Below are 5,243 nucleotides of genomic sequence, written 5' to 3' on the forward strand. Positions count from 1 at the left end.
ATTGTGGCAGCACAAGGAAAATTTGGACCAATGGGCTGACAGGAATACATGCGGGGTTTTTTGTGTGTTTTTTTTCCCTACCTTTTCCTGACTGCTGAATCCTCCACTCGCTGCTCTGACTCGGCATGCCAAAATTACACAAACTGAGCTCGGCATCTCTACATCAGTCTGACCTGCACACTATTATTAGCCCGTAAGCAACAGTTTCAATCTTTTCCGTCCATTTGGATAACACATTCCTACCAGACATGTTTAACTTTGAGTTTCACAAATTCAAAATTTCACTCAAGCATGGCGACAGAGCTGCTCGCTGCTTCCTAAATCAGCACAAGGCGCAGTTGTAGGCTATGTACAATGATCAATGGTTGCTGACAGAATGGGGCCTGGCTCCGTTTGTTTTGAGAAAAAAACAAACAAATCTAAACTGTACAAGTCAGCATCTCTGCAGCAATTGCGCCATCTGTCTGCTTGACATGCACAGTGTGTGCTGTTTTTGGCCATAACCCCATTAAATGTGCCATCTAGCGGTTTTTGGGTGAAAGCCGCAGTAGGCTGTGCAGGGCCTTAACCATCAAAAGATATGCGTGATTGCGAAATGATCAGGCTTTGAGAATGTAACTGAGGATGTGTTCATTTAAGATGGAGATACGACTATTGATTCCCAGAGGGGAAATTCACAGCCTTTGGGGGAATAGGCTACTGCTCACTCCCCAAATTAATTACAACTTAGATTAAAAAGTTCAAATGGACATAGAAAAAGGAAAGAGGACAAATGTAACCCAGACAAAATATGTCAAATGCCCTATTATGCCCGATTATGTCTCAAAGTAAAGTGATGTTTAAAACTTCCTGCCATGGTCCTATTAAAGTTTTAGGGGTAGTCTTAAGTAGTCTATATTATTAGCATCTTTTAAATCCATTCTTAAAACTATCTTTTATTGGAAAGCATTGATGAATATTTAATTTGTTTTATCATGCCACTCTTGCAATTTACACCTTTTAAAAACTTTTATTTCACCCCACCCAGAGTTTAACGATCCCTGTGTTGTTTTTATTTGTTTTCATCTGCTGTTTCCTCCTGTAGAGCACTTTGTTAAGAAAAGTGCTTTATAAATAAATGTTATTGTGCGTCTGTGCTGTGTTTCTGTGCGTCATTCTTTGTTAATATGAACAAATACAGCTTTATTTACACCAACACAAACATATAAAAAAAATTAAGATTAAGAAGATAAAATTAAAAGTCTTAGAACTGAATTTTGCCAAGACTGCACAAAGCCACGTGATTAGATAACAATTTAGGACCAGACTGACATAATAATTCAGTGGTGAAAATTCCCAAAGTAATTTGCTATTAATCAAATTACTACAAACTGACAGACAGTGACCCTCACGCTTTGGGGCATCTGGGGCTCTGGGGCCACAGGGCAGGGTAGTTGCTGCTTTGACAAATTGCTCCCTGCCATCTCTCAGCCATTGTCCAGCAGTGTGGGATTTAACCTCATTTTACAAAGATTTTACTCTTCTCCCTGCCGCAATATCAGTTGTCTTAGGCGAAACTGACATGTTCATAATCACAATCACACTCCTAACTTTGACCAAGGGAAATCATAGTGGTAGCTACTGCCACAGGAAGACATTAGTTATACATATATATAGCCATATCCTCATGTCCATACAACTAGAACAGGGAACTAGTCAGTAACATCTGTGCAGGCTCGGAATAAAATGAAAACCTACACATTGACAGCTCTATTGCACAATCTATCTATCTAATGTAATCTATCTAAGACACATCCTGGAAACTACTTTTCTAGTCCCTGTGTGCGTTGAGCTTTGTCAAATGTCCCAATATTAGTTTTTTCACATTGCTTTACATTGTTTTTAGGTATTATGGCTACAGAAATGTCTAAGAGTAATTTTAGGACAATAAGACACAATGCCAGAATTGTCACAAATCTACTACACTGTACTAGCATATTTAGTGAGCCTATCAGTACACAGTACAGTTGTGACAACTAAAGTTAGTCTGGAAAAAATATGGTAATGATCATTAATCACTCAAAATCTAATTTTAGAAACGCTCGCTTTAACCATGTTTAATAATATAGCCTATGTGTGATAAAATGTTAAGTTTCTATGTAGTGGGACAAACCAGCAAGAAGGTCGGGGGTTTGACCCTTGGTCGTCCCAGGCCTTTCTGTGTGGAGTTTGCATGTTCTCCCTGTGTCTGCATGGGTTCCCTCCAGGTGCTCCAGCTTCCTCCCACCGTCCAAAGACATGCAGACTTGGTTAATTGCCCCCCCCCCCCCCCCCCCCCCCCCCAACCCTGTACACAGGATAAGCGGTTGACGATGGATGGGACACACCAGCCGAACCAAAGCGTTGCAGATGTCATACAGAAATGATAAATAGCTTGTATTAGAGGTCCTCCATTAGTCCTGTCCTTATCTACAGAATAGGTCTTACAAAATAGACAAAACATGTTAAATGAATGTAAATTAAATTAAATATGCTTTGGAAAGACTGCCAACAACATAGCAATTCTTTAACACTAGAGGTCTCTGTTGGACCTGAAATATGCACGACGTTTCCTACATTGCAGTACGCAAAAGAGCACACAGCAACTGATTTTTTTAAAGCCCCTTGGTGGATGTACATCAAATCACTGGTCCTAAGTTTATATGTATCTTGAAACTCCTGGCAATGCGTTTGATTTCTGAAATACTGTAACTGACACAGGTGAGAGGCACTTATAAAATGTGATATAGACTCTTTAAAGATTTGAATCACTCATCCTCTGATGTTATATTAATGATAGAATTTCATTTATTCCTTTTATATCACATTTTGTCCCTAAAAAACACCCAAATAAATTTTAATTCTTTCACTAGAGTACCTTTTGTCCATGGAACATTCAAAACCAGAATGCTATAGACAATATATCTACATTTAACATTTAGATTGGAATAACAACACCATACTCTGCAGATCTATGCTCTGATGCCTTTCTGTAGACAGCCTGGGCAACAATAAAGTGTAGGAACTGCAGGTTCTTTGGCCCCGGTTAATCTGAGTGGCCCATCAGTCCCTGCAGTGTTACAGCAAAGACTCATGCCCTCGGTGAGAAACACTGAGCTTCCTGTGTTTGTGTGAAGTTTCCTACTCATGAAGTACTTCAGCACCTCATTGTGAGGCTCCGTGCACATGCTCTGCTATTACTTCACAATGATTAAAGACAAACATCCCAATATGCATCATAGATTTTCCCTCAGAGGTAGAAACACAATACTGTAGTCTCTTAATTGATACTGCATTGCACAGTGGTGCAGTAATTATGAAAGGAGAGGTTTGAAAGACAAATGGGATTAAGGTGAGAGGAGAGAATGTGGAATGAAGAGGGCAAAGATCAGAGATAACAATAGGGAAATAAAATTTAGTCATCCAAGTATTTATTGTTGTATCAAAATCATGGAATTTAGCACTCACCGGAAGAAACTCTCTGTCAGTGACGTACGTTTAGTGTTTCTGGTAATGTTATGCCTTGGAAAGGTTTCACCCTTTTGTTTTTTTATACCAATAACATTTTGAGCCACTGCAGGGTAAAGCAATTAAAATGCCTGCCATGCTATTTCAGGGGGGTTAATGTAGCTGCTTGCTTTGTTTGTTCTTGCTGGGACACACTTTACATGCATGTCTCTCTCACACACACACACACACAAAGCAGGAAAACTATACTATACTAATTTACTGTACAGCAGTAAATGCTTCTAATTTAGCAAAGCCAGAAAACCTCTCCACGTTGGGATGATTTTTGACAATGAATTCTCCCATGTTACCCAGTGGAGAATCAAATCTATCAACATTAGCAGCCGAGGTCAGATTAGATGTGTGTTGATGAAGGATTTAGATAAGAGCGAGCGTGTGAGGCCAGCGCTGAGCTCTTACACAGGGAAGGCTCGTCTTAATGGGACCGCTGTCTTATCAGTGGAATCAAAAGAGCTCCCTGAAGTTCACCTCAGTTTAATCACAGGCTTTTGTATGACACTTAAATAGCCCAGTGATGAACTCAGTGGAAAGGACCATTCACTTTCATAAGAGTGAAAATCACGGGTAACTTAGTGACAAACTGAGGGAGAAAAATATTTTTTTGTTCTATCCAGGGGGTCAGGGGAAGTCTCTGAGGAAGATTATGAGAAAATAATCGGCACTGATCTCTGAGAATTACACTTAATTGTTTTCTTTCTGAAAATTACACGAGAAGAAGACACCACTCTCATGGCCGTAGAATAAATATGTAGCTGGAGTCAGCAGCAGGTTAGCTTAGCTTAACACAAACAGTGGAAACGGGACAACAGAGCCAGCTAGCCTCTGTCCAAAAGTAGCAAAATCCGCCTACCATCACCTCTAAGGCTCACTAATTAAAATGTTATATCTTGTGCCTGACTATTTGCTGGCCACTGGCAGTGACTTCCTGCAGTCTTGTTGTCAGTAAGGTTGCCAGGCAAGTAACGCTCTGAAAGAAAGCAAATAAGCATATTTCCCAAAATGTTGAACTATTCCTTTAAAAGGAGCAACTATATATGTGTCAAAAGCTTGCCATCCCAGAGTCTGCCTGTTTGTGCCTGACACAGATAGATATGCTTATCCTGGTTGTTAGTGCTCTGTGGTCAAGAGGGCAGGGCTGGTTGTGGTCGGTGTCTACAGTTAGAGTAGGGGGTAGGAGGAGGGGAAAGGAGACATGGAGAGATGGTGGGGTCTGTGGTTGTGGCCTGGGATTGATGACTCCGTTATAGGTCGTAGAGAAAGAGCCCACCCGCGTGCCACAGCCCCCTGACATCAAACATGCCGTATTACGTTGATCTATGGAGATGGCTGGGCAGCACTTTCAACTGAGTCAGGCCAGGTCCCTCAAAGGATTTATCTCTTCACAAGATTAAAGGGGGCCAAGGCGTCTGCCAAACAAAGGCTAACTCTGAGGGTCAGTCCAGGTCCTAAACTGAGAGATGAGATGTACACTGGGACAACCTTCAGATCATAGTAAGACCCAGAAGAAGACATTTCAGGCTCGGCTCGGCTGCCCTAAATCTGACAGCTAGTAAATTCAGTTAGCAGTTAGATAACTGATACTCATATCATGATTGTCCACCATGATTGATAAATCATCCATAAATATGATTTTATTGTTGATCTCCATATGTACGCATTGTCGTAAATATTCGGCAGTTTCATCTAACGCTATAAAC

This window comes from Micropterus salmoides, unplaced genomic scaffold, assembly GCF_014851395.1.
Source record: "Micropterus salmoides isolate LMB-PRFRI ecotype aquatic unplaced genomic scaffold, ASM1485139v1 Ms_hic_scaffold_14, whole genome shotgun sequence".
In the NCBI taxonomy this organism is placed as follows: Eukaryota; Metazoa; Chordata; class Actinopteri; order Centrarchiformes; family Centrarchidae; genus Micropterus; species Micropterus salmoides.